General features: G+C 42.9%; 1 protein-coding gene across 1 annotated transcript in view; it reads right to left on the bottom strand.

The window, feature by feature from the left end:
- Positions 1-13,527, bottom strand: part of LOC122788742 (myoferlin-like) — a 1,037,182-nt gene that overhangs the window by 794,695 nt on the left and 228,960 nt on the right. The window lies entirely within an intron of this gene.

The raw sequence follows: 13,527 nt of genomic DNA, 5'->3' as shown, positions 1-13,527 counted from the left end.
AAGGTCCTACCAAACATCCTGATATTGGGTGATTTCAATTACCCAAATATTAACTGGGAGAACTACTCAAGTTAAAGCTCCCTTGCCCAACATTTCCTAAAATTTATACACAAACGCCCTGGATCAACTGGTGAACACTCCCACCAGAGGTGACAACATATTGGACCTGGTCATCACCAACATGGGCGACCAGTGTTCCACACCGGAGGTCAACCCCTCGCTGGCTAGATCTGACCATAAACTAATCACTCTGGATATCCACATTCTGCCACCACCCCCAGTCAAAGAAACCACCGTGAAACACTTTCCAAAAGCAAACTTCACGTTACTGAAGACCGAGGTGGGGAGTTTCAAAGCCCCCATACTAAAGGATAATGGTGTCCAAGCTGCAAAATCCTTTACTGGTGCACTCTACGGGCACCTACAAGAATGCATGGATCATGCTATCCCAAACAAAACCAAGACTCACTCCTCCCAAGAAAAGGAAACCAGTCTGATGGACCCCTGCCATAAACAAGCTATACAATATGAGGAGGAAGCTAGTACAGAAAAGACTAAAATCCCAAGAAGGGAAGACAACCCTGATTAGTATCAGCAAGAAACTACGTTCCCTCACAAAATCATCAAAGGCGAACTTCGAAAGAAAAATTGCCATGGACTCCAAAGATGACCACAAGGCATTCTTTAGCTATGTCAAGAATCTAAGTGGCAATTCTCAGATCTGCTCGGAGTTGGTGCAGAATGGCACAAAATACACTGAACTGACCAGATATAGTCAACATACTGACAGACAGATTCGGTGCAAACTTCACCCCCCCCCCTCACCCCCAAAAGGACCCATAACTATACCAGAAGAATGTAGTGCCCCTGAAATCACAGACACTCAGGTTAAAACAGCTCTCTCCAAAGCCAAAAACACAGCATCAATGGGACCAGACTGTGTCCCAGGCTGTGTCCTACACGAGTTCAAAGATGAATTAACCCCTCACCTAAACACACTGTTTAAACTCAGCCTCTCCACAGGCTGTGTGCCCACAGAGTGGCGCACAGCAATGCTTATTCCACTCCACAGAGGTGGAGCCACAGCAGACCTCAGGAACTATCGCCCTATAAGCCTGACTAGCTTGGTCTGCAAAGCTATGGAGCGCATCATCATGGATCTCATTAACAGAGACATTGGAAACCTCCAAACACTGGACCCCTGCTCAGTTCGGCTTTAAGGGAAGATCATGCCTCCTAAACCTGGTGGACATCTTTGAGACCGTTACCAAGGCTATAGATGAGGGAAAGGTGGTCCACACCAGCCTACCTAGACCTTGCAAAGGCCTTCGATACCATTCCCCACTCAGGTATTATAGACAAACTCACCAGCCTGAACATAAACCCCTATGTCACTAGATGGTTTGCCAACTGGCTTACGGACAGAACCCACATGGTAAGAGTTGCGGCAGCTAGGTCTGACTCTAAACCGGTTATAAGGGCATTCCCCAGGGCTCAGTCTTAGGACCCCTCCTGTTCAGCATATACTTCTCAGAGGTACAGGCAAGCACAGGAGGACTATGGCTGACCAAGTTCGCAGGCGACTGCAAACTAGGGGCTATAATTGACACAGACATCCTCCAAAAGGTTCTCACTGAGACAGATACCTGGTGTCAAAACCATAGCCTCAAGCTAAATAACAAAAAGTGCATAGTTATCCCCTTTGGAAAAAACAAAGTACCCACAAACTACCACATAGGTGGTAGTCCACTAAATAGGGAAGACGTAATAAGGGATCGGGGGACCTAAGTAGATAGTAACCTCTCCTTTGACCATCACATTGCCAAAGTGGTTAGAAAATCATGCTATGTGGCCCACCTAAACACAAAAGGGTTTGCATCCACATCGAAAGAGGTCATTGGGCACCTCTATGCATCACTCATCAGACCCATCACAGAGTACAATGCCCCATTTGGGATGTATCTTACAAGACACCTGTAACAACTGTAAAGACCACAGTACCTCACCAAGAAGGTCACTGGCCTCAAGCAGATGCCCTATGCAGCTCGACTATTTATTTATTTATTTTACATTTGTTAACCGGGCTAGTCCAGCTGGATACATGTCCATTTTCAGTGGAGGCCCGAGGAGAAAAGCTCCGCTACAGTACTAAATAAACATATTAAAGATAAAACTCAAATATTTTCAAAATATACAGAAATAAACTAAAGTAAAATGAAACATAAAAATTACCAAGGTATGATAGAAGAAACATACAAATTGAAACTACTGCAGTTATGTATGGATATAACTACATTTCTAGCATGGACAGAGATTAAGTAAATATTACATACACAGTTGCAATACAAGGAAGGTTGAAGAAATAAGTTCTTTTTGCGAATGGAAAAAGAGTAGTCAAGCTAGGAGAGGAGGTCTAATTTGCTAGAGTGAGGGAGTAAGAAGAAATGGGTATAGAGGGAAAAGATAGTATGGGAATAAAGGAAAGGAAAAGAAAGAAGAAAGAAAAGGGTTAGTCAGGGTTATGGCAAGAGCATAGCCAGTGGTTGGAAAGGAATAGTTTTAGGTTAGTTTTGAATAGTGGGAGAGATGTAAGGGAAGTAAGGTCATTTGGTAGTTGGTTCCATATTTTACCCACTGAGTTGGAAAATAAGGTGTCACCTGCTAAGTTATTAGATAATGAAGTATGAATCAATATTTTGTTGGACTATAGAAACTCCAGCTGTGCTCGGTTGCATACCGCCTACTCAGAGGTGATCTCTGTCTGACATACAAGGCCATGTCCAACCCAGAAATGATGGACATGCTCCACCTAAAGAAAAAGTACAGTTTTGTACCTACCATAAATGTAGATGTTAGAGTGTATACCCTGCTGCAGTCATCACACTTGGGTTATCCTGCCGTCAGGCGGTCCCGCAGTCGGCCCGAATTCCAAAGTCTTGGTCCGGCATCAGTTGCTGTCACTTCTTCCCTGACGTCAGACATATAGCTATATAAAAATAAAACAATACCCTTAGGCACAAGCAAATACACCACAGAGGTAGCACAGGATAGAGTGGTAGAGATAAGTTCAGCTAGTCCAGAGGCGATGGAGGGAGGGTAACCTGGACTGCAGCAGGGTATACACTCGAACATCTACATTTATGGTAGGTACAAAACTGTACTATGTTCATCATGTTACCCTGCTGCAGTCATCACACTTGGGTAGAATCCCAAAGCTAAGGATGGGAGGTGGAGTCAAACAGGGTTAGAGGAGGCTAGAAGGCCCTGCAGAACTGCAATGGCGAAGCCAGCTCTAGTCTTAGAGTAAAGTGGTAAGTGAAAGTGTTTGGTGAAGGTGTGTACTGAACTCCAAGTTGCAGCTTCCAGAATATCCTTGGTGGGCACCCCTCTGAGGAAGTCTGTAGATGTAGCTGCTGCCCTGGTGGAGTGGGGCCTAATGCTAGCAGGAACTGGTTTTCCATAGTGGGTGTAGCAAAAATGTATGCAATGTCCTATCCATTTGGAAATGGTCTGTTTTGAGATAGCCTTTCCTTGTGATGCTGTAGCATAGGATACAAAAAGCTGGTCAGATTTTCTGAAAACCTTAGTTTTATCCAAGTAGTAATGTAGCTGCCTGTGAATGTCCAAGGAATGCAGAAGTCTTTCTCCTTTGTTCTGCGGATTTGGAAAGAAGGTGGGTAAATGGATTGTTTGATTTACAGCCACACTGGATACCACCTTAGGCATAAAGGAGGGGTTAGTTCATAGAGAAACTCTGTCTTGATGAAAAATGAGGAAAGGCTCTACCACCATAAGAGCCTGAAGCTCTGAGACTCTTCTGGCTGAAGTAATTGCTAGCAGCAGAGCAGTCTTCCATGATACAAACTAAGTCAGCTGAGAAAGCTGGCTCAAAAGGAGGTAGCATAAGTTTTTCTAGAACAAAATTGAGGTCCCAAGTTGGTGTTGGTGCTCTCCTGGGAGGCCTAATGTTTTTGGCCCCTCTGAGAAACTGCCTTAGAAGTGGATGTGAAAATAAGGGAGGATCCGTGTTGTAGTGAGCTGAAATAGCGGAGGCGTGGATTTTAATAGATGAAAAAGAAAGTCCTTTGTGTAACATCTCAGTTAAATATTGTAGAATCTGAGGTATGTCCGGCAGAAGGGTATTTTGGCCTTTAGCTTGGTTCCAGGTGCAAAACCTTTTCCATTTGTCTGAGTAGACTTTCCTGGTGTTGGGCCTCCTGGCCTCCAGAATAACATCCATAACAACTTGTGAAAGAGGAGCTGGCTGGTTGCTTAGGAGATTTGCTATGCAGCCAAATTTAAGGTTTTGAGCTGGCTGTGTAGAATCTGACTGTCTTGCTGTGTGAGCAGATGAGCACTTTGTGGTAAAATCCATGGTGAGCCCTGGGCCATATTCCTTAATAGTGGGTAGCACTGCTGGCGTGGCCAGTCTGGGGCAATGAGCATCATTCGGGGTCTCTCCATCCTTTCAGCAGCACCTTTGTGAGAAGGGGCAATGGAGGGAAGGGATATACTGACCGCATTTTCCAACTGAATGAGAGTGCGTCCACTTTCCAAGCTTAATGGTGAAATGTCCTTGTGCAAAATTTTGTTAGTTGATAGTTTTGGGGGCTGGCAAACAGGTCTATGTCTGGGTGTCCCCATTTTTGAGTTATCATTGCAAATACTTGTGGATCCAGTTTCCACTTGTGGGGATCCATGATGTTTCTGCTTAGGTCGTCTGCCAATGTGTTCTTTTTTCCTGGCAGGAATTGAGCTTGTAATTGTACTTGGTAAGCCAGTGCTGTGTTCCACAAGGTCATTGCTTGCCTGCATAGAGGGTAGGAGTGTGTACTCCCTTGTTTGTTTATGTACCACATTACTGTGGTGTTGTCTGTCCTTATTATAAGCTGTCCTGGATGTAAGAGGTCCTTGAAGGCTGTCAGGGCATTCTGTACAGCTAGGATTTCTTTTTGATTGATGTGCAGATTTCTTTGATGTGCAGTCCATATGCCTTGAACGCACCGTCCTGCCATGTGTACCCCCCCCCCCCCCAGGAATAGTCCGATGCATCTGTTGCCATAGTTTGCCTGGCTGGGGGTAAGGTGAAAGGCTGACCCTTGTTGAGGTGACATGCCTGTGACCACCATAAAAACTCCTGTTGAAGGCAGGGAATGAGAGGTATCATTGTTTCCAAGCTGTGGCTGTGTTGAGTCCATACGCTTTTTAGGTACCATTGTAATTTCCTCATATGCAGTTTTGCAAATGGTATTAGTAGTATGCAAGATGCCATGAAGCCCAAGGCCTGCAGAATTTTTCTTGCAGGGAGTTGGGTCTTTGTTGCCATTGTTTTGAAGTATTGAGTTAGCTGTACTTGTTTGTCTGGCATCAGGTAAGCCATCTGGGCCGTTGTATTCAAGCTGGCACCCAGGAATATCATATTTTGTGAGGGCACTAGTTTTGATTTCTTTTCGTTTACTGTATACCCTAGGCAACTTAGGTGTTTTACAAAAGCCAGATGTAAGACAGTGTCCTTGCTTTCTGCTTGGATGAGGAAGTCGTCCAGGTATGGGTATATTTGAATTCCTCTTTGTCTGCAGTATGCAATTACTGGTGCCTGGCATTTTGTGAAGACCCTGGGTGCATTAGATAAGCCAAAGGGCAGTGCAGAGAATTGGTAATGGGTTGAACCTGCAAAGAAGCGGAGGTATCTTCTGCAATTTTGTCTGATAGGGACATGTAGGTATGCCTCCTTGAGGTCCAACATTACTAGCCAAGCTTTCTTGCCCAACATGGGAAGAAGCTGCTGTAGTGTTAGCATCTTGAATTTGGGTACATGCAAGAAGGTGTTCAGAACTGAAAGGTCCAGAATGGGTCTCCAAGCTTTGTCCTTTCTGGGGACTAGAAAGAGCCTTGAGTAAAATCCTTGGCCTTGCTCCTGTGTAGGTACCAGTTGAAAGGCTCTCATGTCCATGAGAGCTGTAATTTGTTTTTGTGCCTCTGCCCATTGATTATGTGGCAGGTTTGGCATGCCTTTTATCCTTGGCAATGTGTGAAAATGGAATCTGTATCCTTGTGAAATAATGTCTAGGACCCATTTGTCCTTTGTAACAATGCGCCAGTTGTCTGCAAAAAGTGCTAATTTTCCTCCCAAGGGAGCTGCCAAGAGGAGTTTTGCTTGGCAGTATGAGGTTAAAGTCATTGTGTTTGGTTTCTAGTAGTTTGGGACCTGTCTTCTCCTCCCTTCTGTGCTGCAGTGCCCCATTGGCAAGGTCTGTAAGGGATTTGTGCTTGTCCTCTGCCCCTTGGCCATAGAAGCCTTAGCCCCTTTGGGACCCTGGGAGATGGTCTCTGGATCAGCAACAGGGCTTTTGAAAAGGAATTTGTGTGAGTCAGGCACTCTATAGTATCTATCTGGTTTGGCTGGAGCAGGAGGCAGAGAATCTGGATTTAGACTAGATTCTAAATAAACATCATTCAGAATGTCTAAAACTGGGGGGATAGCAAGCGGTCTGTGCTGGGGGAGTAAAAGAAACTCTCGGAGCCTTTTCTTTGAGTCGGAGTAGTCCTGACCTTCCCCAGTGGAAATGTTCCCTCATGGTATGTAAGGTTTCCCCAAAGGAATAGTCTTCAGGGGGAGAAGCTGAGGGAATGGAATCTTCAGCATCAGAATCCTCATAAGGGGGAAAGGAGTAATCCTGTTCCTCAGAGGAGCCTGAGGAAATAGACACTTGACAAGAGGAGGCATAATCCTCCTCTTGTCTAGGCCTTTTGTCGGGGGGGGGGGGGTTGGGAACCCCTGATTAAAGAAATCAAATCTTCAGCCATTTTAAGCATCTTGGGCATGGGGCCTTGAAGTGGAGACTGAAGTGCAGCCTTTTTTGGTTTTAGAGGAGTCTTAAGCTTAGCATTAGATTTTATGGTGAGAGTAGTCGGTCTGAAGACACCTTCTGAAACTGAATGTGTTTCTACAGCACCAGCTTCTCCTTCTGCAATGTCGTCGGTAAGGCCTAAAGAAATTGGCTGCGTCGGCCTAGAACTCTCTAGAATCCAAAGCGGTCTGGGGTTCTGTATCTGTGGTAGCCAGGGGCTGCGTAGGTGCCTCACTGAAAACCAGAGGACCGGCGACTGGCCCAGCTGAGGCCTCGGAGTCTGGCTTGGATCTAGGCTGCCTGTCTTTATCTTTGCGTTTTTTATGCATGCCGGTAGTCAGTTGCTCCGATGGCATAGTGTAATTAAATTTCCTACCGAAGTAGTGTCGTGCAAAATCAAAGAGTCGCTTTATAGTTAGCTTATTGAACCTAGCACAAAACTGACAACCGGTGATGTCGTGCTCTGGGCCTAGGCAAGGCATACAATAAGAATGAAAGTCCTTATGAGGTATTTGCTTCCCACAAGAAATGCAGTTGTTAACGTTTTCTGACATTGGACTGAGGCAAGAAAAGGTTCCCCAACGGGGTACTTAGCTTTGAAGACTTCGGACTGAAACTCTATTCGAAAATCTCAGGTGTCGACCGACCGCCACTTGTGAACTGCTTCTGCTTCGGGCACTGCGCGGCAAGAAAGACTGAAGAAAATGGCGTCTGATGCCTCTTATATATCCCTGGCGCACTGACGTCAGGGAAGAAGCAACAGCAACCGACGCCGGACCAAGAATTTGGAATTCGGGCCGACTGCGGGACCGCCTGACGGCAGGATAACCCAAGTGTGATGACTGCAGCAGGGTAACACGATGAACATCCATATCCACTCCAGCCACACGCTCCAGGGATCTAAACCTCACCACAACAATAAATAGGACATGCTGGAGGGATAGATTCCTGTCCCAGAGACTTCCTATGCTCTAGAACAAGATTCCAATCGACGTTAGGCAGAGCTCTTCGCTAACCCTCTTCAAGAGAAACCTTGACGAGTGGCTGGGAAACAAAGTTTACCCCAGGGATCACTTCAATGGCTCTGCTGGACAGAGGCACAGGGAACTAATCTAAGGGGGTGGCGAAAGCCAACACATTCCGGCTAGGCTTATAAATGCATTCGGACAGATAGCCTAGTACCTACCTATGAACCTAATTCTATATTCATTTGACCATCATGTCTCCACAGTAGTTCAGAAAGCATTATACCCGGGTCCATCTAATTTCCAGGGCTATCTCCAGTAGATCTAAAGTCATCTTAATTCCCCTTTACTCATATCTTATCAGACCCATTATTGAATATAATGCACCTTTTGGCATATACTCATATAAAAACATTTCACACAATGTGAGAGACCTCGGAAACCCAGATCTAAAAAGATCAATGGTCACAAAACTCAGTCAGCAGGAGAGACTGGAAGCCCTCTCTCTATACTCAGTCTCTCTTGGACTCCTCCCCAGAGATCTTGGTCTAGCCTTTCGTGCCATATTTTATCTACTGTTCCTTCCCAGAATGAATGGTACATCAAATACTCATTTAAAGGATCTAAACCTTCATCAGCAATTAAGACACCTTGGCTTGACAGATTCATATCCCAATGTAATCCTCACCTCACGAACAATCCACTATATGTCAAAGAGAGCACTAACTTGGCTGCCTTTAAGGTAAACATAGATAATTAAGCAAGAGCTGCCTCCAATTCTCTCTTCTGGTCCATCATTCCTTGCCTTCCTTGAGGCTGGAGGAAAATTCTGACTAGGGATTTTTGGCTAGGTTACCTAAAAACCTATTATGAATGCAGTCAGATACAAGTTTCAGTACAGCTTTTTAGAAAATGCCGTAGGTACAAAGGTGCAAAAGCAGTCTCACACTGCAGGAATGGCCTAGTTTTGTATAAAGTATTGCCAAATTTGCCACACAGCTGGCTGGGACTTCTGCACAAATTATTTGGTCCCAATATAAACAGACTAGAAATTCATCCATTATCATGTATTTTCCAACTTTACTAAGAGGAGATCCAGCGACCAAGCCCAAACTGGCTGCAAAAAAAAAAAAAAAAAAAAAAAAAAAAATTGCAATTGGTCTGGGATTCTGTTTTTCTGTGGTGTTTAGTGGTTTAAAAGTAGAAGACACTCAGGAAGCAACACTGCAATAGGGTCAGCTTTGAGCATTGTATACATTTTACATAAACAAGTTATCACAAACTATTGCAAATGTTAAAACAGTTTTCTAGTAATAACTGTCAGCTTCAAAACACACATCAGATCTCGCCTGAGAAAGTGCTCATTGCAAACACACAAAGTGGCTAAACAGGTTCCACTACAAATGTGAAACCCAACACCTCCAAATAGAAATCTGATCATACTCAAAACAGGTCACCCTTTCAAATACACTTGTTTCTAAAACCTCGCTTTATTTACTGTTTTAATATTCTGAATATTTCATGGATTATATGATTAAATATGATCTTGTTTAAAGCAATTGCCATAAAGTAGGGAATATCAGAGAACGGGATTGCAAATGTCACTTTTTTTTTTTGTTTGTTAACTAGGGAAGTGGGCTGGTCCAAAACGTTTTCCAACCACAATCCTCACCAAGGGTAGAGGATACAAGGAACAGAAAGGCATCAAATACAGTAAATGACAAATACATCAGTTGGATTACAGGATTAAGGAGCTGTTAAATCAGCTGTTTCCTGTGGTACAAGGTTTGAAGCCCTCAGCCTCCACTATCTAACTGTGTGACCCTGAGCAAGTCACTTGACCAGACACTGCTCCCAAGCTGAGCAGGAAAAACATCCATGGAGGAGTGCTCTACCCAGTAAAACAAACAAATACTGTAAATACATGCACGGTGCAAAGCTTTATCAACATTAAAACAGCACAAATTCCAGTATATAAAACTAGTTAGGACCAATAACAAACATCAAATGAGATGAATCATGAAAAAAAAGAGGGGTGCATGTTGATATAAATGTTGTACTCAGTTTCAGGTTAAATAAACAAAATGAATTTATCCCAATAGGGCCTTTCTTCTCATGACAGTGCGAGGAGAGGAAAAAAATAGTATGCAGAAGTAATCCATTTACAGTAATCCATTTACAGCTTTAACATGGTGTACTGGTTTGACTGTAGTTCTAGGTTAGGAAGGTGTAACATAAAGACTAAGCATTTTAGTCCATAAAGGCATTCTTGACAGCAGTAAATTTCTGTAATATAGTTGGCTAGCTCAATGATGTCAGCCTGAGATGTCACAGATAATGGTGCCCTCTGTAAACAGAGCCACGCTGTCATAAAACAGATATTAAAGGGCTCCAAATGTGTGCTCCTCCCACTCTCCTAGTGCTTCATCTATACATCCCTTACCACACACATTAGAGCCATGTGCAAACAGTATATGAACATAAACGGATTTGCCTGGGCTACAAAGTTGGTCGAAAAGGTCCCTACATTGACGCTCTCTTCTCAATGCCCTTAAACCTGTTTTAGTTATTGAAGTATTGCTTCATTCTAGTTGAACTCCACTATATATGGCACTAATCCAAAGTCACCTTGTATACCTCATCAGCAGCAAACCCTACAAAATACCCCATAAATTATTCTCCAACTTTATTTCATCTCTATATACTACCCCAAAATGTGCATTTATCCCTACAAACTATCTCAGCACCCTTCCTACAGCTCTATAAATTATCCCTTATGCTCCCAGCTCTACAAACTATCACTTAAGCTTTCCTGTACACATTTCCTCAGGGTACCACATGCAGTGAACAAAAAAATGATGCTATGTCCATTTTTCCTCTGCTACAGGTGACCAAACTCAACCATGTATGATGTACTCTTGTAGCACAGGCAAAGTCCATGCCTTGATTTTTCTTTGGGTTTTGAGGACATATTCATTGAAAACATTGTACTTAAAAAAAACAGTTGGCAAGCCAATAGGCAGAACTGGAGCACCACGTTTCCGTCACATGTACAGTTTATGGCCATGTGTGTTGCAATGTAGCCACAGCTTTAGTACTGGTTCTAGCAGCATCCATTCTTTCAAGGAAATGCATTACTTACTGCTCAACATGGCTTTCACCTTAAGCATAGCTGGCTCTAGGCACCAGTGAACCCTTCAGTTGCTGGGCACCCCCAACCACAGCAAGTTACCTTATTTTGGTATATGTTTTTTTAACACATCTGTCAAACCACCACAAATTAATACAGCAATCTTGTGTACTTAATAAATCCAGAAGGGTAATAATAATTCTTATTTATATCGCCTTTAAATTCAAATATATCTCTGGTTATAGTAACAGTGGTTTGTCAAGTAACAGGCAACACAATTTTATTAAATATTTTATCATCGACATAGTGCCCTTGGATTAATTAAATCCTGCCGGTGGATACTATCGCCACTAAAACTATGATCATAGCCAGCCTTATGCACCAACCCTTTAATTATCCTTGGCTGTGTGTGGAGCTGCTGCTAGTTGGGGAAAAAATAAGAGAAAAACTGTATACATTTCCAAATTATGCTCTTTAACGGAAACAGAGATGTGATATGACTCTGTTCAGATAAAGCTGATAATGTATATGAGCATGGTAAGCACTAGAAATCAGAAGCCCAGAGTGACTGATCTCTGTGCACCTTGGATTTTAAGAACTGATGTTTCCAATCTTCAGGAATGGTTTTCTCTTTCACTGAATTTTATATATACAGGTGGAACACCACTTCTTTGCTCAAGAATTCTGGGGGAAGTCATAAATAATAGCAGAATAAATGCTCACAATTGGGAGCATATTTTAAATATTACTCCAGTTCACTTAAAAAGTTAACACATTTTGCATGAACATACATTTTTGTAAAATGCCAAGTATGAAACTCTGACATAAGGCTCCCTTTTGAAAGTTTGGCACTCAAAATAAAGATTGTAGACATGCTTAAAAAAAAATCCAGGAGAACAGTGAATCTGAAATGCAGCTCTTCTCCTTTAGATTGCTGTACTGCAGGGAAGCAAGCTGCCCAGCACCCCACACCTCAGAACTTATATATACCAACCCCAAGATCACCATACCTCTGAGAAAATGCAATATAAATGGCCATCTCAGACTCTGCATATAGAAGTCCGCTTTTTCAGCCATTCAGTCTCAGTGTTTCAGGACTCACTTTATCAGGTCTCGACATTTCAAATGGTTACCCTGTTGGTAATCTTGAAAGATTTACCAGCAAATAAAATTTTTGCAAGGGACTAAGCAAAATTAGGAGGTAAAATCAGGGACAGTCTGTGAAATTGGGGACAGTGACTGATATGCATTACTCCTCAAGGAGGTAAATAAAAGTGACTTACCACTGCTGTTTGACAACTGCTAAACAACAGTCACTGAACTATTGTGTCAGTATGTCGCACAATGTATTGCAATTGTTGAAATAAGTTCAAAACTGGTATTGCTATGGCATGTTTTGTTGCAGTGCGAGTAACAAGCTGACTAATTAATTTTTTGCACAAACATCATTAGCACTGGCATTATACTTGTGTGTGGGTGATGGTTGCAGTGTATTTAAAAGTAACAAGCTGGCTTATATTTTCTTTCAGTGACATCACAAACACAGACCTTACACATGATAGGTGGGCTACCTTTGGTGACTGTTCTCAGTGCACCTTGGATTTTATCTGCTTTTACTGTATTTGTGTTTTTTCCTACTTTATTTTGCTTTTGCGTCATCTTAAAAGTACTCAATTGTATTTATTACTGCCTGGCGTAACTTATTCTAAGCCTTTTAGTTTAAGCACTTGGGCTTTAGACCAGTTGTTTTACATTAGGAAGGTCTGTGGGCTGCACTGTGGTGGCAGGACAGGTAGCTTACATCCTTCTAAGTTGGGAACTGCTGATTGAGGGCTCAGTGTCTGTTATTCTAAAAGTGTATTCGTTCTGGTTTAAGCACCAGGGCTTCAGGCCAGTTATTTCACATTAAAAAGGTTCATGGTCTGCACTCTTGTGGGAGAAGAGGCTGGACTCTGCCCTTCTGAGCTGGGAATTTCTGGTTAAAGGCTTATAGTGCCTGCATATTTGAACTATTTCTTACTGTAATTGGTACACATTGTTTGCTGTAGCATAGACTAGATCCAGGCCTGCTGAATCTAGTTTTGTTTGTATGTTTGTTATTTCCCTGAAAAGCTAATTCCACCTAAAACACGGCTTTTCAGCGCTTCTGTGGATCCCTAGTGATATCTGCATTGCTTACTGTACTTATTTCCTTGTTTCACTTGTAAGAAAGTTACTGTTTGTCATTTTTGCATTTAAGTTACCTGGCACTTGCTCACTAAAGCAATTATATAAGTCAGCACTAAAAAATTAAAAGCATTACACCCTCACAAACTCCCCCTGGAGTACCTTGCTCCCCATTGGCCATTTTATTCAATTATAAAGAAATTCCCAATACTATTCTAGCATGTCCAAAGGTCAGTTGTCAATCTCCTCTCCAGTCCAGCTGGTGAATCTGGGAATCTTGAGGCAATGTTGCAACTGCCTCATGTACACAGACAACCCTCTCCTCCTCCCAACAAATTCCAACACATGTGAGAGATGCAACCATATAGCCAAACTAGAGGCTAAGCTCTCTCAACTCAGTACTGGTGTAACCAGT

The sequence above is a fragment of the Protopterus annectens genome, chromosome 14.part0 (assembly GCF_019279795.1).
Source record: "Protopterus annectens isolate FY-2018-M chromosome 14.part0, PAN1.0, whole genome shotgun sequence".
Classification (NCBI taxonomy): domain Eukaryota; kingdom Metazoa; phylum Chordata; order Ceratodontiformes; family Protopteridae; genus Protopterus; species Protopterus annectens.
The sequence above is the reverse complement of the archived record's forward strand: the minus strand, read 5'-3'. Positions and strand labels throughout refer to the sequence as shown.